The sequence below is a fragment of the Gymnoscopelus microlampas genome (genome assembly GCF_963454915.1).
Source record: "Gymnoscopelus microlampas genome assembly, chromosome: 8".
Classification (NCBI taxonomy): domain Eukaryota; kingdom Metazoa; phylum Chordata; class Actinopteri; order Myctophiformes; family Myctophidae; genus Gymnoscopelus; species Gymnoscopelus microlampas.
In genome coordinates this window covers 17,048,927-17,073,926 of record NC_139945.1, presented here as the reverse complement: position 1 = coordinate 17,073,926, position 25,000 = coordinate 17,048,927, and the positions used below count along the sequence as shown (strand labels likewise).

General features: G+C 43.0%; 1 protein-coding gene across 1 annotated transcript in view; it reads right to left on the bottom strand.

Moving 5' to 3' along the window:
* Nucleotides 1-25,000, bottom strand: part of pak1 (p21 protein (Cdc42/Rac)-activated kinase 1) — an 80,692-nt gene that overhangs the window by 53,536 nt on the left and 2,156 nt on the right. The window contains exon 2 of the mRNA XM_084063766.1: nucleotides 11,265-11,330. The gene's annotated coding sequence lies outside the window, so the exon portion shown is untranslated. The remainder of the gene's footprint in view (nucleotides 1-11,264; nucleotides 11,331-25,000) is intronic.

Below are 25,000 nucleotides of genomic sequence, written 5' to 3'. Positions count from 1 at the left end.
TAAAAATGACACAGTTCCAGGTCTTAATGAGTTGAAGCGGTGTGTGTGTGTGTGTGTGTGTGTGTGTGTGTGTGTGTGTGTGTGTGTAAATGCATTTCCATAGCGCCGTTATCCAATGTGTGTGCGTGTGTGATCAAGGTTACTTTATTGTTACATCTTGTGCATGGGAACAGAGTAAGTTTATTTTGCGTGTCGTTTGCTTTGGCAGTGTAAATGTAAATGTTTCCTCATGCCAATAAAGCTCCTTTGAATTGAATTGAATTGAATTGAATTGAATTGTGTTGCTCAAGGACACTCCGACACAAAGCCAGGAGGGAGCTGGGGATCAAACCAGAGACCTTCCAGTTACCAGACGGCTGCCCTGCCCTCTGAGGCACTGCCGCCTGTGTGCTGTGCGTGTGTGTGTGTGTGTGTGTGTGTGTGTGTGTGTGTGTGTGTGTGTGTGTGTGTGTGTGTGTGTGTGTGTGTGTGTGTGTGTGTGTGTGTGTGTGTGTGGCGCAGATGGCAATATTGAAGTGGGGGCCATGGCCAAACATAAGATTTAACGAGAGAAAGCGAGAGATGGAGAGAGAGAGAGAGAGAGAGAGAGAGAGAGAGAGAGAGAGAGAGAGAGAGAGCACCTGCTATCTGGTAGGAGAGGAGAGGGGGATGGTACTTTTATGCATGAATGGAGAGCAGAACAACCCATGAGAGAGAGACAGAGCGAGAGAGAGAGAAAGAAAGAAAGAAAGAGAGAGAGAGAGAGGGGGGGCAGAAATAAAAGGTAAGAGGGAAGCAGTTCCCAGTTTCTGTGTAGCAGACTGTTTCAAGAGGCACACACACACACACACACACACACGTTATAGTCATTGCACAGAGCAGTGCAAATCATTGAATATATATATACATTTTTAACTAAAATCTTTGCTTCTGGGGGTCCATGGAACAAACTATTTTGAGATGGGGGGGGCAAGTACAAAATGTAAATAAAATAAAAACTGTTAAGATTTAGAAGACATCGGGGCGTCCACTGGCCTAGCGGTCCAGGCGCATACCACATGCTGGTAATCCAGCTTGACAGCGTGTCGCGGGTTCGACTCCCGTTCCCGACGACCTTTGCTGTATCTCTCCCCCCCCATCTCTCTCCCCATTTCCTGTCAGCCTACTGTCCTTTCCAAATAAAGGCATAAAAGCCCAAAAAATATCTTAAAAAAAAAAAAGAGAGATTTAGAAGACATTTGTAAAATCCCCAGAAGCAAAGATTTGAGTTAAAAATGTTTGCTTTAAAAAACACATATATATATATATATATATATATATATATATATATATATATATATATATATTCAAAGATTTGCAAAAATGTTCAAGATAAAAAGAAATAGCAGATCTACAAGCTCATAGCGCGGCACTCGGTGCCGCGCTATGAGCTTGTATATCTGCTATTTTAGAATAGCCAAAGAAATCGTAAAATGACACACAGATGCGTTCCCGTTCTTAATGGCTTAACCAATTCACAGGTTTTGTCCGTCTTATACATTCATTACACGTCACACACACACACACAGTGGGGAAAAAAGGTCCAAGAAGGTCCATGATTATCCACTTTGTAAAGACTGTGCAAGTTGAACTGCGTCTGCCTGTCTGCACTGTGCAACAAAAACCTACAACCTACAGCATGTCAGCTGACCCGTTTCTCCACATTGGGTTCGGGGGCCCACCAGGGGGTCCAAACGAACCCTTTTACGGGTCTGTAACTCTGAGAGTGTACAAGATGGAACCACTAACAAGGCAAACCTCCAAAAGCCACCAGTCAGTCAATATAGCAAAGCAATAATGCTCATCTTCACTGTGACAACACACAGTAGTAGAGTGCCATAGAAACACATCGATTATGATGTTCTTCTCATAGGCAGCTGTGATACCACTCCCCATCAGTCACACATAAACACACGCACATGCACACGCACAGTCAGACACACACACGCATAGGCGCGCGCGCACACACACACACACAAACCTGCTCCATTCAACCATCTGTCCAGCGCTGCCTCTGCATATTGCCCAGAGGGGTTAGTTCAGGCCACAGGGTGGGAAAATGTGTGTAGTATGTGCTAGAGAGAGAGAGACACTGAGAGAGAGGGAGAGAGAGAGAGTCCTCTGGAGCATATGTGATGCTTGTATAAACGTACATAATCAATTTGGCGCCCTACCCACTGAGGTAATCTAGCCACCCTCTACCCTCATTCCCCTCTCTCTCTCTCTCTCTCTCTCTCCCCCTCTCTCTCTCTACATACCTCTCTCTCTCTCTGTGTCTGTCTCTACGTCCGTCTCTCTCTTTCTGCCTCTGTCCTCTAGGCCAGTGGTTTTCAGCCTTTTTCATGCCAAGGACCCCTAAATGGATATACATTTGGCTGCGGACCCCCATTTGAAAATGTTTTGTGCCAGGGACCCCCAGAAGCAAAGATATCAGTAAATCTTCGCTTTAAAAAATAATATTCAAAGATATGCAGACTTTTTCAAGGTTTTTCAAAAATAGCAGATCTACAAGCTCTCATAGCGCGGCAAAGCTCGGTGCCGCGCTATGAGCTTGTATATCTGCAATTTTTGAATAGCCAAAGCTAAGTGGTTAAAAATGATTGTGACGCTATTAACTCATTTTGCTAGGGACCCCCTGGTACTCCCTCAAGGACCACTGGTGGTCCCCGGACCACTGGTTGAGAACCACTGCTCTAGGCCTGTCACAATTATTACATAATCGTCTAGTCGCAATTATTTTCGCAATTATTTTTGCCTAATCGTCATAATCGTTTCCATGTTGGAAAATGTTCATATTAACATTCTCAAAAAGTAGTGGAAATAGCATGTTTTTATAAACTTATTACATTTGTCAGTCATTTCTTTTTATCATTTATCATCAGAGAGAGAGAGAGAGAGGATATATCATCCCGCGATACGTTTTCATGATGATATGTATCGTTTTGGAAATTGCAATAATAATAATAATGCAAAAACAGAAGTATTTGTTTGCATTTGCTTTCCCCCCCCCCATATATTTTCATAATAAAAAAGTGCCATATATCGTATCGTATCGATATCGTGAGCCCAATATCGTGTATCGTATGGTGAAATGGGCACACCCCTAGAAGAAAGATGAGTAGGTGTGAAATAGAGCGAGTAGAATAACTTAGGCAATAGGAGACAGGAACAGACATCTCTCTGCTTGACATTAAAAAAGCTAATTTCAATCCCAGAGTTCTTTGCAGAGCTGTGACACGTTCATCTCTTTCTTATTAGCTACGAATAGGATTAATGCCAAAGTACACTGAAACATATTAGACACCCACACACACACACACACAAACACACACACACACACACACACACACACTGCAGAGGAGATAAATCAGTGTGCTGGAATCTCAATGATGCAGCCCTGAGGAGGGTTTTATCGTCTTTTTAGTACAAAGCTCTTTGCACGTGTGTGTGTGTGTGTGTGTGTGTGTGTGTGTGTGTGTGTGTGTTCCAATACAAAGTCAGAATCTGTGATTACATGTGAGCTACTAATGGTGTGTATGTTTGTGGGTGTGTGTGTGTGGGTGTCTCTACTGTATGTGCATGTATGTACTTGACTCCCAGCGCATGCGTGTGTTTCATTGCACAAGGGGTATTCATGATAACAACCGGACTTTCAATAGTTGCGTGCACGTGCACGTGCGTGCGTCTGTCTCCTGGGTGTGCTGGGAGGGTGAGATCACAGGAATCCACCTACATGCTCATCCAGCAGAGAGATCATCACACTTTCTCTCTATTTTTATGTTTGATCGCCCTCTCATTTTATCTCCCAGTCCTGTCTCTCTCTGAAGCCCGATTCATACTTATAGTTGCGTGCCGGTGTCGTGCTCAGTAAATACCAGATCTACAAGCTCACAACGCCTAACGAATGTGATGCGTTGTGAGCATCTGCTAGGGGTGTGCCGATACACTAATTTCACGATACGATACACGATATTGGGCTAAAAAAATATCGATACGACATTATTTTTTTCTATTTTTTCCCCAATTATTATCAACATTAGCCATCGTCTTCAGTTTAAAAGTGCTTTATTTATAAAACACATAAAAAGGTGTTTTACACACAAAAATAAATACAATTATACAAGCTTAAGGAAGTGAGCTCTTACTATAAACCCCTTTGTTTCAGAGGACATACAGTATGGACGGTAATGACAAATATAATATAAATACTGCATAAATATAAATTCCACTAAAATCATAGTCATATTCTTGTCACCTGGGCTTTACTTTTTAAGTGTAGCCTAGTTATTAACAACAGCTTGAAGCTCTATAAGCCAGAGAGGGTCGCTTGTAAAAAATCTATGGCTTTGATGCTATAGATTAGATGTAGGCCTATTTGACAGTGCAGAAACATAATTGCCTTGATGCGTGCAACATTAACGAGCGTCAAACGAGGGTCAGCTGGACACAGACACACACACCCGCCCTCTGTAGTGCTCTAAATTGACCGGAGTCTCATTTCTCTCCAAAAGCCCTTGAATATGATGGAGTATGATTAATTACTGTGATTATGGTAAACTCACATTTCATATAACACACACCATACAGTAAGAACTCCTCTAACTTTTTTTTTTTTATAAATAAAATATTGCAATACAGTATGATGTCACAATGATACATACATACATCTTTGCCAAAAATAGCCGATCTACAAGCTCTCAACGCCGCGAGGCGTTGAGAGCTTGTAGATCTGCTATTTTCGGCTAATGTTCCCCTCAGAAAAGGAATTCTAGGGTTCAAGTGGTTAATGTAAAAAAAAAGAAATCCTATCACACAAAGATTTGGCGGACCCCCTATAGTAGCTCTGAGGAGCCCCTAGGAGTCCCGGACCCCCTGTTGAAGACCCCTGATTTAATCGTTTTGCTGGGGACCCCCTAGAACCCCAATAAAGACCTCTCTCCAAAAGCCCTTGAATATGATGGAGTATGATTAAGGACTACGGTACTGTGATTATGGTAAACTCACATTTCATATAACACACACCATACAGTAAGAACTCCTCTAACTTTCACTAGCTCTTTTTTTTTATAAATAAAAATATTGTGATACAGTATGATGTCACAACGATACATATTGTCACGCTTTAATATCGCAATATTTTTTGTCGCATTCCTAAGCCAATAATTTGATGACCGGGTCATCGGTCAGTCTCCTACCGGAGACTCTGCCAGTCATCAAATTATTGGCTTAGGAATACAACAAAAACAAAACAAATCTCCATGAATTCAAGGCTTTATGGGGTGTGTAATCGATATAAAATAAGTCATTTTGGGGGGTGAACTACTCCTTTAACTCTCTCGCTTCTTTTTTTTCCCTGGTCTTCCCTCCATCCTCCTCATCCCTGTGGTCTCGTGCTTCCACGCTTCCACTCTTCCATCACATCGTGTCCCTCCCCGTGTGCCTTTTCACCAAAACAGTCCATCCATCTTTCCTTTGTCTCTGCCATTGGAATGCATTCTCTCACCAAAACGCTTTTGTTCATCGCATGCCTTCATAGGCCCCCTTATCTCTCTCCCTCTTCCCCCCTTTCTCTCTCCCTCTCTCTCTCTCTCTTTGAGAGAGAGAGAGAGTACTGTAACTTTCAATCACTTTCTCTCCCTTTTGCTCCATTCAACAATGATGTCATGTCCTCCCCTCCCGTGTTCACCCTCTCTCTCCCTCTCTCTCCCTCTGCAGTTTTTGATGCTTACAAACTCCTCCGCTAGCAGCTATTTATTGTGACTGTGTCACGTGCATGTGCCTGTGTGTGTGTGTGTGTGTGTGTGTGTGTGTGTGTGTGTGTGTGTGTGTGTGTGTGTGTGTGTGTGTGTGTGTGTGTGTGTGTGTGTGTGTGTGTGTGTGTGTGTGTGTGTGTGTGTGTGTGTGTGTGTGTGTGTGTCACAAAAAGCGAAACATTGTGTTTGTGTGAGAAACTGTGTGTATTCATCTATGAGATCAGAGAGGAGGGGGGGGGGGGGGGGGGAGAGGGCGGTGTCAGGGAAAGATGGAGAGAACAAAGTGAGAGAATAAAGAGAATATAAAAGAGGAGGAACAATGGCCGTCTGGCAGGATTGTAGCGGAACCATTACCGACCCAAAAAAAAAAACACTTTTTCAAACTTTGAAATCAACGCCTCTCTCTCCCTCTCTCTCCCTCTCTCTCCCTCTCTCTCCCTCTCTCCCTTCACTAACCCCCCCACATGTACTGCGTACTCGTTACACAGTACAGTAGAGCAGTAATCTCTCAAGAACAGATTCCGACCTGCGGTGGAATCTGTCGGAGCGGTTCGTCCTAACCAGTGCGCATTGGCTAAAAGTGGGCGTGCCTTCAGATCAGGAAGTGGGCCGCGCTTTACCCAATCAAATGTAGTGGGCGGGATTCACGTGTCCATCCACCATGATCCACCCTCCCCCCCTCGAAACTAGCCGAAACTAATTTAACAATAGCGTCCTCGGAGCGGACAAAACCACGGAAAGATATTCACATTTTAAATTACTCTTTCATCATAGAAACAAGTGGGCTTATAACCAAAACCATCCATGTTCTCTGGGAGAAGTGGTGTTAGTGTTCCGTGTAGAAATATTGTTAGTGGGAATGAAAACATGGTCGCACCAACCGGAAGTGATGCGCTATAGGCAGACATGAAACCGGTGTTTCCCTGCGCTCTAGTCTAACATTATACTCCTGCCAGACTCCACAGAATATCAGAAAAGCAGAGGTCGCTGTTTTTCATTTTCTGTGGGGTCTGGCTACGCGAGACTAGTAGAGCAGTGGTTCTCACACATTTTCATGTCAAGGAGCCCTAAATTGATACGTATTTGTCCGCGGACCCCCATTTTAAAATGTTTTCAAGAATGTCTTCTCTCATGGGGGGCCAGGGACCCCCATAACCCATTTAGACCTGAGGCTGAATCTAAATCTTATTTTGTTTTATTATGTTGCTACAGTATACACACATCCACGGAGCGCTGCCCTGTAGGTGGCGCCGCCATTGCTGCGGTGTCAGACTCGGTCAGCTGCTGCTACGGGTTCTGTCCGTCTGTTGACGTTACTGGTTACTCTTTACCTGCTTGGCTGTTGGAGCAGCCATAAACTACACAGGTACAGTACGTCCCCATGTTCTGTACATCTTTGTAAAGTTAGTGTTACTAAAAGTTAGTAAAAAGCAGGTAAAAGAGTAACGTGAGCAGTCAGTGACTGCAGCTGACTGACACCGCGCAGCAGCAGCAGACCGAGTCTGACACCACAGCAATGGCGGCGCCACCTACAGGGCAGCGCTCCGTGGATTTGTGTATATAATATACTGTATGTAGCAACAACTACACACAGAGGTGTTCCAGGCTTGAAAGGTATAATAACGTATAGGTGTTCCAGGTCTAAAGAGAAGATCATTGTTGTTGGAATAGAGTTAGTGTAAAATGTAGTGTAGAATTAGACTGGAGGAGCCAGCCCTATCGAAGGTCTTGAAGGGCAGATCCAAAGCCTTGCGCTCGGTACCAGCGCCGCTTCCTATTGCTTCACCAATCTATGTCCCCGCCTCCCCTCCCCCCGGCCTGTGCATGGAACACGCTGACGTCACCAAATTTAGAGCGACGCCCCTCTGCACTCTGATTGGTTAGGAGATAACAAGGTTCACTCCCACTCCTACGCCACCGTTCCTGCAAGGTTCCCCCAGGCTTTTTTTCTTATGAAACAAAAAAAAAAAAAGGCATGGGTTTCCGAGGCTAGCGTAGAAGAGATTTAGTGCAGAATGTTACAGATACAGTGGACACACTGAAACCTAATGATCTGAAGATTACAGTCATTCTTATACATTCTCTCTCTTCTCGCTGGTGAAATAATAGTGAAATTAAACTATTTAATCATTTTGCTGGGGACCCCCTAGAACCCCAATAAAGACCCCTGTGGGTCGCCGGACCCCACTTTGAGAACCCCTACTGTAGAGAGAGAGACGGAGACAGAGACCATGCCATGACACACAGGTCATCAAACTGGAGACACATGCACTAGCTCTCTGTTGGGTAGAAACCAAAACGGTTACTACTTTGGATACATCGTAAGTAGCAGATCTACACGCTCAAAGCGTGTCGCTTCGCACCACGTTTCAAGCTTGCAGATCTGCTACTTTTGATGCTTTTGTGTAGTTTTGACGCTGTAGTATGGTCAAGTATAGGTCGTTAATTTACGAAAAAACAATCAAAGTTAGGAGAATATGGAGATAAGAGGTTTCTGCGCGACAGCAGCAATATCCACACATGCACTAGCATACATGCACACATGCATGTAGTGTGGAATGTGGATGGGTTCACAGAGGGAGAAAGGAGTTCATGTTTAAAGAGTTGAGAGTTAAAAAGTGTGCATGCATGCAAAACAAATACCCAACAAGAGCGAGAGAGAGAGAATATTGTTGGAAAGTACTAGAGTATTTCTGAAGAATTGAGTGATATGTACAGTACGTGAGGTTAGACTAGAGGCGAGGTGTGTGTGTGTGTGTGTGTGTGTGTGTGTGTGTGTGTGTGTGTGTGTGTGTGTGTGTGTAATGTGACTCTCAGAGGGGTAGGTGGATCTCGCCTCAGCCCAGCCCTGGAGACCGAAAATAATACTCTCCAACACCATACACCCCATATCACTCACACACACACACACACACACACACACACACACACACACACACACACACACACACACACACACACACACACACACACACACACACACACACACACACACACACACACACACACACACACACACACACACACACACACACACGTGTTCAAGTCCAAAGTAAACTAGTGGGCGTGGTCTTGTGAGTTACCTCACCGCTCAGCTACTCTCTCCTCATATGATATCTATTATAAAACACACACACACGCACACACATTTAGTAACAATGTTACTAAATAACAATAATTATTATTATTATTCACAAAATACATCAAAACGACATAGTGAATCTAGTAGAAGCAATTACATGTGCATGCACACAAAGTCGTGCACGCACAGCGCACACACACACACACTCTCAGGTGTGCATGGGGGAGGGGGAGGGGTTTCCGTCTACAAGCTGTCTGAGTGACTCCACCCACCACCTCCCAAGCTAAACGACCCCATTGCCATGGCAACGACATAAATAATGCAGGTCTCAGTGCACGCTGGGAAGCATCAGCCTCCCTCCAGGAAGGCAGAATCACATTATTATTATTATTAATACCTGCTTATATAACGCATCTAGGGCTGCCCCATTAGGGAAACATCCTTATCACTATTACTGTGGTCAATATTGAGATCACTGTCCATTAAGACCTGGAACGCATCTGTGTCATTTTTTGATTTGTAGCATTGAGCATTATATTACACTTTGGCTATTCAAAAATAGCAGATCTACAAGCTCATAGCGCGGCACTGAGTGCCGCGCTATGAGCTTGTAGATCTGCTATTTTTTTTAAATTGTGAAAATGTGTGCAAATCTTTGAATATACATAATTTTTTAAAGCGAACATCTTAACTCAAATCTTTGCTTCTGGGGGGTCCCTGGAACAACATATTTTGAGATGGCGGTCGGCGGCAAAAAAACATATCAGTTAAGGGGGGTCCTTGACATGAAAAAGTTTGAGCACCACTGATATAGAAACATACGTTTTTCAGAATACTGTTGGGATTTAGAAGACATTTGTGGAATCGGCTTCAGGTCTTAAAGGGTTAACCCCACTACTCATTGACTCATCATGAATTTCATCGCCGTCAGGCAGAAACCTCATATTTCCATCCATACGTTTTGTTTTTTCTTAAATGAATGCCCTACTTGATCTTACTACAGGCGTCACACACTAAAACATCAAAAGTAGAAGACCGACAAGCTCGAAATGTGGCGCGAAGCCACATTTCGTGGCTTTGTGGCTTTAAGTTCATTGAACTTAAAGTAAAAACAATTATTGTTTGGTCAGAGACCTTGTCGTGAATTACGACCTTTATCTGCTTGACCCAGTACAGAACATGCGGAAGCATAATTGACACCCTTGATACGATGATCATCAACTACTTTATCAGATAGACTGACGTCTGTGCACAATGATACGAGATGCATGTTCTATTCCTATCCAATCTGTTCTTGTCCTTGTCTCATTATCTTCTGGTCACGTCATGTGTCCAATAACAGTTATTGACATGACAGAAATTGTTTATCTTCACTGCTGATTTTTAAGTCCAAAGTCCAAATTCTCCATTTCCCAACTGTATTATTCATCATGATCAGCACAGATGTGATCTGTGACATCAGTATTAACGTGAATTAAAAGCAAACTTTCCAACGAGAACGGATTACTTCCACGGATTACAATCTCTCACAGAGTGGATGCAGTTTGTTAGGGAACAGGTTTCTCTACTGATGTAAAATGTAGACTGACGCAACGTGACGAGGGTTCTCTCCAGTTAACTGTTAATATTGATACTGAATGCTTGCCCAACTGCTGCATATGGAAGCATCAGTTGATCTTAAGAGAGGATGGGACAAGTCTGACATTTTTTGGACAGAACCGTATTTGCAGTGCAATTCCCAACCAACATACTGTACACGTCAAGCCAGCTTCTCTCACATGTGCTAAAAAGAAGCCTAAACACTTGCTTCTGTTAGGCAAATGTGAGTCTTCCTACAGTATGTGCTGATTTTAAATCTGTAGTTTCCCAATCTAAAATTGCAACTTCTTCCATTATGTAGTGTATAAATGTATTGCAGATCGATTGCAGAACATACAAATCTTATGTATTCCATTATTTACAAAAGGTGATGCACAGTATTATTACTTTTACTGTTACTATTTGTTAGCTACTATTGTCAATATGACATTGACATCGAAACACTGGTGCAATACAAATGTACTCATGTAAAGAAATAATAATATTAACCTTATTGTGTTCATGGTTTTTATACATAGTTTTAAGGAAAGGTCATCCTTAAAAGTCATAATGTCTGCCCCCCTGGTAACAACATCTTTCAAATCAGGCACCCTTAAGACTATTAGTTGAATATCAGGGTTAAAAATAATACAGACCCAAGTATAAAGCCCTGAGGGATACCAGTCAACTATGTATTAGAGTTTAAGTGGATAAATCACTGGCTCAAACGCTACCTATCCCTGCCAAGGTACCATTGAGCAAGGCAATGAACCAACAACACGGGACCGGAACTACCGCACTACTAAACTGGAGTGAGGTTAATAACTTTTTACCTTTTAATTGTCCTGTCCGTGTCAGTCTTCTCGGAGAAAGAGAACGCAGGGGATCCAATGATCAGCCTGAAACAGAGAGAGACACAAGGAAGGTGAGGTGAGACCAAACTAAATGGAAGAGAGAGAGACAGAGAAGAGAGACATGAAGGTAAGAGGATGAGCGAGAGAGAGAGCAAGAGAGAGGACATTAATCAGTCACTTCCTGTGTGCCAGTGACTCATCATTTGAACATTTGATGCCATTTTCCAAAGTTAAGGGTTTCATTCCCACTGTAAAAAAACTAGAGTACCATAAGGCTTGATTCATGGTTTCAGCTAGAGCCTGACAGTGGGCCCATATATCCGGCCAATATTAGCATTGTTGAAACATTTGGTATCGGTAGTCAAGGACGATATATTGTCAATACGTTATGTGTGGAGCTTTTTAAACATTTTTTTAACACAGACAAAATATTTAATTTAGAACAGTATACATTTAGATTGACCCCCGTATTTTAACATTACCAACTTCAGGTGATGACACTGTTTGCTTTGATCTATATATACCTAGTTAATGACAGCTCCTGCTCAGCTAACTGGCTGGCTAAAGCTAGTAGTTTGCCTGAGAATTCTCTGCTAAAGCCAAATGATAGCTAGTTTGTTTGTTTGTTTGTTTGTAATTAGTAAGCTATCTTAATATTTCAGTGACTTTACAACAGTGCAAATTGACCATGAATAAATATTTAATAAAAATGTTTTTATTTATTTATGAAGGCAGCTTTCTGAGTACCATGGCACAGTTACATTGGTGCAAAATACATTCAATTTTCATTCCAGCTCAAAATGTATGCTTCATCCATCTTACATGTGATGCATTACATTTTCCAGCGGAAAAATCAGTTATTCACAACGTCAAGTCACGTGGTCGCATGACAAAATATAAAACGGCCCTTGACCAGTGTTGCCAGATTCTGTGAGAGAAACAAGCAACCAGGTCTAGGAAAACCAGCCCAAAAGAAGCGACTATGGGCCACATGAGCACTTTAACATATGCAGTACATCAGCTATTTTCAAATAGCAGATCTACAAGCTCACAACGCGTTGCGATGCAACGCGTTGTGAGCTTGTAGATCGGCTATTTTCAAATAGAATATTGCGGGGAAATTATAATAAGCAGATCTGGCAACCCTGACCTTAACGGGCTATTACACACAAACATGGTGGTTCACATAACATGTCTATTAGTGCTGCCACGGCTAAAGCCCATACAGAACCTGGGCAACAGAGAAGAATCCATAAACCAAGCCACTATTGTATATATATATAATTGGCACTTCCTGGTCGACCACTCAGCCAAAATCCTCGACAGAAGGATTTGTTATGAAGGACAAAGTATTCCAGGCAGTTTCCTGAATTACCACAGCACTATACGGTGCCATGCAGAATCTCAGACCTACAAATCAAGCTGTGTGACAATTAATAATAAATGTTCCGTTTTATTCCAACTGTGTGGTGAACATTTTTCTAGCACAAAGGAAAAACAATGCAGAAGCCACACTCTCTCCCCTTGTATTTATCTGTCTCTTTCTATCTCTCTCAATCTACATGTACTATATGTCGGTGCCTCTCCTCACGTTCATATTACTTAACCCATTAAGACCTGGAACGCATCTGTGTCATTTTTAGATTTGAGCTAAAAAGCATTGTTTTACACTTTGGCTATTCAAAAATAGCAGATCTACAAGCTCATACAAGCTACGAGCTTGTAGATCTGCTATTTTTGAAAAAATATGAAAATGTGTGCAAATCCATGAATATAAATTGTTTTAAAGCGAACATTTTTAACTCAAATCATTGCTTCTGGGGGGTCCCTGGAACAAAATATTTTGAGATGAGGGTTGGCGGCCAAATAAATAATAATTTTGGGGGTCCTTGACATGAAAAAGTTTGAGCGCCACCGATATATTTTTTCAGAATACTGTTGAGATTTAGGAGACATTCGTAGAATCGGCCTCAGGTCTTAATGGGTTGACCTGTTGTTCATTATCTTTCTAGCTTTCTCTTCACCATCAATAATGTCCCTTTAACTTCTGTCCCCTGCCGAGAGAGGAAGGAAAGCTGAGAGAGAGACTGTAGGAAAGCTGAGAGGGAGACAGTGTAGGAGAGACAGACAGTAGGAAAGCCGAGAGGGAGACAGCGTAGGAGAGAGTGTTTAAAGCTCTACACTGTTTGCAGTGTTTTCCTGACAAACATCTTGTCATCAAAAAAAGAAACTCATTTACAAAGTAATTTACAAAGTGGCTGACCAGCTCTGTGTGTACAATATGGTATCCTACAGCTGTCCACACATCCACACCTAAGTGCAACAAATGACAGCGCGCGCGCACACACACACACACACACACACACACACACACACACACACACACACACACACACTATGTCCAGAGCCATAAGGTAATCCAGATGTACCGATAGATAACGGTTTAGGAATGTGTTACTAATCTCTGATTAACTGCGCTATGCTCATCCGCGTGTGTGTGTGTGTGTGTGTGTGTGTGTGTGTGTGTGTGTGTGTGTGTGTGTGTGTGTGTGTGTGTGTGTGTGTGTGTGTGTGTGTGTGTGTGTGTGTGTGTGTGTGTCGAGATACACACATGTTATTTCCATGGTTATTCCATCTCTGAACTCCTTCCACTGAATCTGCCAACACCTTTGTTAGCTTGTAGCCTGCTAACGGGGTGAGCCACATACACACACACACACACAGAGAAGCAGTGACATACACTGACACTCGTTTGCCGTCTCGACTGTCGGAGCACCCGTCTTGTTGCCGAGTGATTTAAAAGCCATACATTTGTTGTAAAACCCTACAAACAGGATGCTGAGTGAACCAAAAGGAGCATCGGTGTGGGGAGCGTTCGTTTTCAGCTGAACAGTGGCGGCAATTGCTTAAGCCATTAAGACCGGGAAAGCATCCGTGTTTTTAGATTTTAGCGTCGGGCGTCAGCTATTAGCCTGCATTTTCCAGGCTTTGTTAAGAGACACAGCCCAACAACATCTTATGACGACGATGCCAGTGAATGTCAATGAATACACAACCAGTGTAGTGTAGTACCTATGAAAGAAAACGGTAATAAAATACTGCTTCCTTGTTTTGGCACACGCTGGGGGGGAACTAAGATCTTCCTCAATTCTGCCTGCACTGATCAATTATGGCTCTTTTGCTTTTTATTATGCCGTTGATATAAGGGAAGCAAAGCGTGGAACAGTCTGAATCATTGTTGCATAAAGTTTGTCTCATAAAACCTGTAATAAAAACTAAACCAATTCACTTTCCTCATTCTCGAAGAGCCTGGAGGCCTCGTTATAACTACTATCCAGTAGAGTAGAGTAGAGTAGAGGCAAAGATAAGAGAGATGGAATGTGATGAGAGAGTACATATATTACTGTATGAACAGAGCAACAACCTTTAATTACATTTGAATAAATTGCTGCTACTTGTCGCGAAGATTGCAAAATGCAAAACATTTAAATACTGCTCTCAACTGTTTAAAAAGTTTATACCAAGCTAACCTTTCCTATATGGATGTATAACTATTTCTGACAGAAAATGCAAACTTTTTATTTTGTAAGATAGTCTTCCCTCTGAGTTAAAATGTAACACAGCTCTGTTTACTCATGTATTTATTCCCATTTCATTGTAATTTTTCTTTGTGATCGTTTTGTTCCACTTTTGCTTTGGCAATGTAAACGTATGTATGACAGAGAGACAAACAGACAGACAGACAGAGATGAGCGAGATGGAATGTGATGAGAGAGAGAGAGAGAGAGAGAGAGAGAGAGAGAGAGAGAGAGAGAGAGAGAGAAAGGGTAACATGAGAGAGATGGAGAGGAATAGGGAAAGGAGAAAGTGACAGAGGGACAGAGGAAGTGTATGCAGAGGATAGGCTGACACGCTTGACTGGACAGATCCCAAATTTGGAGGAGGCTTGTAGTTGGCTGGTGTGTGTGTGTGTGTGTGTGTGCGTGTAAAAATGCATGTTTATGTGAGGTAGCCTATTACTGTGTGCATGCATGTTATTTGGGGGGGTGTTTGTTCTTCCTCTCATCCCATCATTGTGTTATTATCCAGGTGAGAGCACAGCACAGCATGGAACATCCCTTAGGAATGGAGACTGGAAGAGGGAGAAGTAGAAATGCTGTAAGCTTACTTTCAAGGCATGACGCCTTCTTTATTAGACAGAACAGTGAAGGGAGAGAGAGAGAGAGAGAGAGCGAGAGAGAGCTCTGGCCCGTGTCAAGGCATGGTCAGCACTCAGCAGACTGACTGATAGCGCTGGCTGGGTAACAGTTTATATGGATCTCTCTCTCCAACAGGATAGATCAAGTTTAATGAGCGGAGCCGTCATTAGGAGAGAGAGGACTCGAGGAGAGAGCAGGGCCAGACGGAGCGAGAGAGACAGTGAGAGAGAGAGAGAGAAGGCTTTTACAGTTAGCGATGTGTTGGCAGTATTTGTGTTGGCTGCTAGGTGGTGGATGTCATCTTAGACATGGTTCCTGGGATGGCTTGAAGCCAGGAGGTCCCTGTGACACCACGCACGCACGCACACACACACACACACACACACACACACACACACACACACACACACACACACACACACACACACACACACACACACACACACACACACACACACACACACACACACACACACACACACACACACACACACACACACACACACACACACACACACACACACACACACGGAGAGACCTCCTTCCATCAAGTAAAGCAGATATCGTCGCTCTCCGCCACTCTGGCAGAAACCTCTTATCTGTAGCGTCAGACAAAAGCATTAAAATTGTCAGATCCACAAGCTCAAAACACAGCACGACACGTTTTGAGCTTGTGGATCTACTACTTTTGATACTTTTGAATTTGAATCCTACTGACAGAGACGATATGTCTAAAACCATTCCTTATTATTACAATTTTTAAATGTAATAATTGAATTTGTTGAATTTTTTCACAATGTGAAAATAGCTGATCTACAAACTCACAACACGTCACATCGCAGCGCTTTGTGAGTCTGTAGATCTGCTATTTGCACTGCTCTTGTGCGACACTCTCTCACGATATACAGATTTTTTCACCATCTCACGGTTAAATTAACAGTCTCAGGATATTACTAAGTAGTGTTGTGTCTCACTTACATCATAGCCGTAAGACAAGGACAATATACATATTGTATAATCATGTCCACGATTGCTATCTGGTCATTTCTGTAGCACAAGTCGCCCTGAAAACATAAAGGAATAAAATATCTCATTCAGTCAATCTCAGACTCAAGATAAACGATGCCAGGCCAAGCAGTTTGAAATGGCATTGAGAGGATTTTATTGATTGAATGATTTATTAAGCCAATAAAAGGAGCCAAAACTGTAAAATGTTATGCATGTGTTATTTACTGGAAATGAGACACAGATTGATTCCAACTCACTGATGGACATGGCTGTATGTATGGTTTATTGCGAACGCGCGCCGCACCTCCGCCCAAGTGGAGCCTACTATGAAACCCTGCTCGGCTTGTGTGTCTGTGTCTCTGCGGCTCTGTGTGCAATATTGTGTGCGTGGCGTGCACTGCCTGTGTGCAGCCGCCAGAGTGCGCCAGAGTGCAGCTACAGTCAAAAAACACACACACACAAGTCCGTAAATACACAATATTTTCGAGCTGCGTTCGCTTCCAGCGTTCGCGCGTCTTACTTGTTTATCCATTTGTAACTCTGCAAGTGTTACAAACTAGAGGTGCGGGTCGCTACGCGACCCTTCCGTCTAGTCGCTGGCGCGAGGCTCTCGTGTAGTAGGCTGTAGAGGTTTTCGACACGCAAACCAAAAGCGCGAGCAACAGCAGTGTTTGTTTCGAGACGCAAACCGAAAACGAAAGCAAACTGAGAGACGGACACATTTCACCCGTTCATCTATCTATGTATTCACACAGGCTCTTGCAGGACCAGAATGTGTGGCACAGATTGATGAAGCAGCCCGCTCAGCCCAGCGAGACGGCGTGCGCTGCGTTCAACCCTCCCAAAGAGTCAGACAGACAGTATTTGGATGGGGGGCGGGGTTGCCGGGGTTGCCATGTCCAGGAGTTGTAAGCGTGAAGTGGCGTGTAATTGCTTAGGGAAAGTGCGTCCACGCATGCGCAGTGCTGATGCAACTTACAGTACATACAGACGCACAAACATTCTGGCGCATGACTGTAGATTCCAATTGTAAGGTAGATAGGCCCATTTGCTTACATGTGTACACTCGCAGAGTTAAATTAACATAGAGGATTATACTGTGTACTGATGGTCATTGTACCGGGAAGGGTAATGCAATGTGTGTGTGTGTGTGTGTGTGTGTGTGTGTGTGTGTGTGTGTGTGTGTGTGTGTGTGTGTGTGTGTGTGTGTGTGTGTGTGTGTGTGTGTGTGTGTGTGTGTGTGTGTGTGTGTGTGTGTGTTGTAGGGAATGTAAATGAGCTCAGAGGAGGGCAGAGGGCAGACAGGGAGAGAGACAGAGAGAGAGAGAGAGACAGAGAGAGAGAGAGAGACAGAGAGAGAGGTAGAGAGAGAGCGAGGGAGAGGAGAGACGGATAGCGACAAAAACGATGAGTGTGTGAGTTGGAAACAGACAGACATAAAACACTGTCACCATACTTCATGCTCCCTGAGGAGGTGAGAGAGAGAGAGAGGGAGAGACAGATAGAGAGAGAATCAGAAAAGCATGAGAGAGAGAGAGAGAGAGAGAGGAAAAAAGAAAGAGAGACAAGGTGAGAGAAAGAGTCAGAGAGAAACAGGGTGTAGGCCTGTCACACTTATTACAAAATCGCCTAATCGCAAATATTTGAGATAATCGCAATTATTTCGCATAATCGTCATAATTGCTTTCATGTTGTTGAATAATGTTCATACATTTTCCAAAGAAAAATAAAAAATATATTAAATGTGTGAGTAATTTCTTTGTATATCTAAGTTATTTGTCATATCTGCTCTGTGCAATTGGTGATTTATGAAGCCTAAAAACGCAAACAGAAATTAAAATTGCATTCACATGTGTTCCGGTGTGCAATGCCAATCGCAATTTTTGTGTGACAACTAATCGCCAACTTAACCCTTTAAGACCGGGAACGCATCTGTGTCATTTTAAGATTTCTTTGGCTCTATATAAATAGCAGATCTACAAGCTCGTAGCGCGGCACCGAGTGCCGCGCTATGAGCTTGTAGATCTGCTATTTATTTTTTTTATCGTGAAAATGTGTGCAAATCTTTATTTTGAATATATATATACTTTTTTAAAGCGAAAGTTTTTAACTCAAATCTTTGCTTCTGGGGATTTTACAAATGTCTTCTAAATCCTAACAGTTGTTTTTTTTTTCTTTTTTTACTTATGTTGCTATATTTTCAATGGTTTTCAAACTTTTTTCATGTCAAGGACCCCCAAAATAATATGTATTTGTCCGCGGACCCCCTCCCACCTAAACATATTTTGTTCCAGGGACCCCCTGGAAGCAAAGATTTGAGTTAAAAATGATTTGCACAAATTTTCAAGATTTTTCTAAAAATAGCAGATCTACAAGCTCATAGCACTCGGTGCCACGCTATGAGCTTGTGTATCTGCTATTTTTGACTAGCCCACAGAAATCTTAAAATGACACACATGCGTTCCCTTCCCGGCCTTAAAGGGTTAAATGTGTAACGGTGACAGCCCTATAGGTGAGAGACAGAAACAGGGTGAGAGAAAGGCAGATGAAATGGAAAGCCGTGACAGAGAGAAAGCATACTGTAGCAGCGTCACCATTTCTGTCGGTCCAAGTGACAGCAGACAGAGGGAGATAAAGTGAACACAGGAAGAGATTGGAAGAGGTATGAGAGCTCTCACACAACCTCAGAACACACAGACAGACAGAGGCAGATACACACAGTCAGACATACTGAGATAGATAGATAGAGAAAGACAGACAGACAGGCAAAGACAGAGATAGAGAAAGAGAGAGACATACAGAGAGAGAGAGAGTTCACTGTCCAAGACACTGAACAGAATGCAGGACAGCAGAGTGAAAATTGATTATCATTGATAATAATCATGATCACTATCATGTCTTGATCTAAGTTGAGATGTGATAGATTTTTTCTTCATATATACTGTATGCGTACTTAAACCATGAGATGATCATCTCATCATACCAATAGAGCTACAGTATGTTGTTGTTTACACAAATGCCGTTACATTGCTGGTAAATCCATTAACATAACTTTGCCGGCATAGTCAGGGGAAGAATTGTTCACATGGCACATGCCACATGCCCTCCTTAATGGTTAAAGTACCATCATGTGACTGTCTGCACCTAAGATAAAATACTGTCATATGTCAGGCAGAAACCTTGTAATTTCAACTATGTTTTTTTCATATTTAATGCCCTCCTTCACCATACAAGAGTGTCAAGCAAAGCATAGTGAAAATAGCGTCGACACATTGTGAGCCTGTAGATCAGCTACTTTCACTATTTCAGAAAATGTTTGTTCCATTTCCTGAAAAGTATAACGTTTTTTGGGGCGGTGTAGCCGCCCCCTATAAGTGAGTTTTGGACACCGACCAAAAAATTTGTGTACCCCCTAACCCTTCCATTGTTAATGCAAATCGATACTTTTTTCATATCAGCCAATCACATTACAGCTAGTGTCATCACCACTAACTGTAATGTGATTGGCTGACTTTGCAAATTCAGGACTGTGATTGGCTAGCGAAACACATGACACATGTGCAGCCCTATGAATAGCAGTATAGACTTTAAAAAAAGTCATTTATCCTTTTTTTAAAGTGAGTCATGTTGTGATGACCACACACCGCCCACTTCACACTGGGTGTGATTTTTTTGGACATACAAGGTTTTCACCCGACAGTGACGATATACTGTATGATGGAGAGAGCGGGGGAGAGACAGACTGACAGACAGACAGACAGACAGACAGACAGAGTGCCACAGGACAGTGGAGAGGAGGAAGAGGTGAAGACGTCAAATCGGACGCCACCCTTCAATCTGATAGAGAGACGAGGACAGGAAAGGAGAGAAAAATAGAGCGAGAGAAAGTAAGGACAGAGACAGATAAGGTGGAGAGAGAGGAGAGAAAGTTGCGGACAGAGCGGGTCAGTGAGTGTGTCTGTAAGAAAAAACAAAAACAACAACATTGAAACATCAATACGCCTTAAATATAAAGGGCAGAGATTCTACAGAGAAATCCCTGAGGGAGAGAGGGGAGAGAGAGAGAGAGAGAGAGAGAGACAGACAGAGAGAGACAGACAGAGACAGAGAGCACCCTTGAAGGCTTTGAAAATCGGAAAATGTGGACTTTTGTATGCTGATTTGATGTGATCCAATTTGTTTACTAGCGCCCATGCAAATAAAATAACCGAAACTTTAAATAATAATAATAATAATAATAAATGTGTCCCCATATTTGCGAAGGACATTTGCATATATCTGGGACCTGTTGGGGTTCAGTGTCTTGCTCAAGGACACTCAGCAAGAAGGAGCAGGAATTGAACTGGGGCTGCTCTACCTCCTCCTGAGTCGCCCTTACAGGTAAAATATCGCTGAGTCAGACAGGAAGAGAGAGAGAGATGAGAGATCGAGAGAGAGAGATCGAGAGAGAGAGAGAGAGAGATCCCTCAGTCCAACAGGAAGAGACTGGAAGGAGAGTCACAGAGAGAGAGAGAGAGATATTTATAGCCAGTGGTATTATTGTTGGTTCAGTGACCAGGTTAGCTATGATGACAGCATCTCCAGTATGGCCTCACTCCTCCGCACGAGAACAGAACGAGGCAGGGAGCGGAGGACGAGAGGAGGAGGAAGGAGTATGTGTCACGAATCACAAGAAAACGTAAACACTTAAAACCCTTTAAAAAAATAAAAGAGATTGAGAGAGCTAGAGAGAGAGACCAGGAAAGAGAGAGAGAGACACACCTTTATTTTATGGACCCAGTCGCCTGATTGTTTATTACTAAACATTATCAGACACTCTAGTTCAGTTGTTGCATCACACACACACACACACACCTCTAAAATGCACAAAATGTCAATAACAGAATCCAAGCAGCCCATGTCTCTATGAATCCAAAGCTACAGGGTGTGTGCATGCAATGCTTCAGCACACACACAGTCACACACAGAGTCGCAAAGTGAACTTGTAGATCAGTTATTTTTGCATGCCCCTGTTGTGCCGTACGACAGAATATAAAATAGGGCTTCAAGATTATTTGATAAATCAAAAAGGGAAGAATAATCGGCAAGAAAATAATAACACTTGCAGCCCTATTACTGTACTTGTACTGCATTCCACATCTATCTCTGTTACTGTACTTGTTACTGTATTCCCCATCTCTCTGGGGCTGTCACTTTCACCTTGCCTCAACCCCCTTGCACTCTGCAGGGCATGATGCCGTCTCTCACCCTGACATTGTCCCTCTCATCCCTTTGTCTTTCACACCCTTCATCAGGGACGTGCACAGATAGACTCTAGGTGGTGCTGGAGCACCTGCCCTTTGCCCTCTTGACCAGAAGTGCCCTTTTTTTCCCAGTTTACAGCAGGGGTCTTCAACAGGGGGTCCGGGACCCCTATGGGGTCCTCAGAGTTACTACAGGGGGTCCGCCAAATCTTTATGTGATATGATTTTTCTTTTTACCATAACCACTCGAAACCTAGTATCCCTTTTCTGAGGAGAGCTTTAGCCAAAAATAGCAGATCTACAAGCCCACAACGCCTCGCGCTGTGGGCTTGTAGATCGGCTATTTTTGGCAAAGAGGTATAGGTGTAGAGGGAAAAAAGAGCAGACCAAATAAACAAAAAAAAAGTATAATTTACTTGAGCACCTGCCCCTCAAAATGTCTGTGCACGCCACTGCCCTTTATAGTTCTCCGTCTTCCCCTCCAGTCTATCTAACCGTTTCCCAAACAGTAAATATCACCTTTTTTTCATAAAACGCTGTGCGTTGTGAGCTTGTACATCTGTCATCTGCTATTATCACTAGTTTGGGTCCCGGGCAAACGTCTAATTTGTCTTTTGGGTCTTGAGCTAAAAGTTTGGGAACCACTGTTCTATCATAGTATACAGTATATTATCCATTACCCATCCCTCTCACGTCCGTTCCTGACACCTTCCTGACACGTCTTTCTGTCCCCTATAGCATTGGTTCTCAAAGTGGGGTCCTTGAGGGAGTTCCAGGGGGTCCCCAGCTAAATGATAGATTAGGCACCAAATGGACCCTTATGGGTCTGTAACTCTGAGAGTGTACAAATGGAACCAAATGGACCCTAATGGGTCCATTTGGTTCCATTTGTACACTCTCAGAGTTAAATTGACATTGATTGATTTTACAATATAAATTTTACAATATAAATTGCGGTCCAAGTGATAGAAATGCCATTAAATGGGGGTCTGTAGCCCTAATGCATGTCAAACTGGTTGAGAATCACTGCTAGAGCTGTAAAAAAAATCTTCTCTTATGGGGGTCCCTGGCATATGTTTTTAAATGGGGGTCCGCGGGCTAATAAGTGTCAATTTGGGGGTCCTTGACATGAAAAAGTTTGAGAACCACTGCCCTATAGACCTCATGTCGTTACTGTCGGGCAGAAACCTTTTATGCATTTCAACTTTTAAGTTTTTTTTTTTCTTTTCATAAATTAATACCCTATTTCGTCATGCTGGATTGACGAAAGAAAGTAGCGAAAATAGCCGATCTACAAGGTCACAACGCGGTGTGGGCTTGTAGATCTGCTAATTTTCTCATGAACTAAACATTTTTTAAAGTGAAAGTGGTCAAGTGTAGGGTTTTATAAATATTGAACCAAAGAAAAGTATTAACAAGAGCTTGTGACTAAATAATAACTATGTCGGCAACGCTTCTGGACATACAAGGTTTCAATCCGAAAACGGCGATATGGTGTCACACACACACACACACACACCCCTCACATGCACAAAGCCTCATGCACAGTATCCCAGCAGCACGTCTCTATGGATGCAAGGCTACAGGGTGTGAATGTAATACTTAAGCACTCAAGCATTCAGCCACACACACACACACACACACACACACACACACACACACACACACACACACACACACACACACACACACACACACACACACACACACACACACACACACACACACACACACACACACACACACACACACACACACACACACACACACACACACACACACACACACACGATGATGTCAGTACTCAAGAAGCTAGAGAGATATTAGCCCCGGAGTTGGTCTCACTACTATCAGTACCAGAGAGCCGAGTCCTTCTCTAGACCTCCAACAACAAACCTACATGCATCAGGCCCACTTATAATCAAGGTTCCAGTCGGGAAGTCTTTAATTAGGTCTCGTTTCAGTCTCTGCCACACAGTAGGGGGTTTAGCTGCATGAACTTGACCTTTATGGTTCATCGGCTAGGCCTTATATAGGCCGCCTGTATTAGGCTATTCTTTGTTATTTTGTACCGCTGGCGCTGTAAATCTCAGCAGAGAATGCTTTTGGTGGGATTTATTTGATCCAGGGCTAGCAGGGGTACATACATGGTAGGGCTGGGTAATTAACCGAAAATGTATCAAAACAGTTTTATTTAGAACCAATAACCAACTTAATGTTGCTCATGTATGTTAATCGAGCAATCAAGAAGAAGGGTTTTTAATTCTTTTTTTAATTGAAATCTTGTCATAATCAACGAATCAACACTAAGAAATTCTAATTATTTGTTTTAATAATTGACTAAAACTGGTGACCTTCTGATTACCAGATGGCCTCTCTACACACTTAGCTACATTCACCCCCAAAGCCATGAAACATGGATGGGACAAAAAAAATGTCATTGTAATTCCCCTCTCTCCCTCTATTTCAATCTTGCGCTTTGTACGTTGCTCCGGATAAGACCAAGAGTATCTGCTAAACGCCTTTTAATTGCCAACTCTTTCTCTCCGTCAGCTTGCCTTGTCCCCTTCCTTTGCCTTCTGTCTGACATTCTACTACTCGTCTCGTACCCCCCCCACCCCCACCCTCCCAGCAGCCCCCATCAGTCAACTCTACAACCACCACCAGTTGACTGGACTTGTCATCCTGTCGAGGTGCCGAAAAGTAACACAGACTGACTGACTGCATATAAACAGTGACTCCCACACACACACACACACACACACACACACACACACACACACACGGGCCATATAACAGTCCTCCACACACCACAACCACGCCCATGTCTCCACGGCAACCGGGTCTAACACCACCACCAGCGTAGCCAACAACCACACCCTGGATCACTTTGATGTTCAACCAGTTCAGGAAATCATATTATTTATGTCCTAAAATCACTGGTTCTCAATGCCGGGTCCAGGAACCACCAGGGGTCCAAATTGGACCCTTATGGGTCTGTAACTTAGTGTACGTATGGAACCAAATGGACTCTGTAGTCTGTACACTCTCAGAGTTAAATAAACAATTACGATTTTACAGTATAGATTGGGTTCCAGAGAAAATCTAATGGGGGTCCGTGGCCTAATGTATATCAGACTGGGGGTCCTTGAAATGAAAAGGGTTGAGAGTCACTGTCCTAAATCGCTGGGTCTCTCAACTGGTTTCATACGGGAGCCTGAGTTCTACTCTGGCCCCCCCGAGTAGGGACCCATATCTGGGTCCT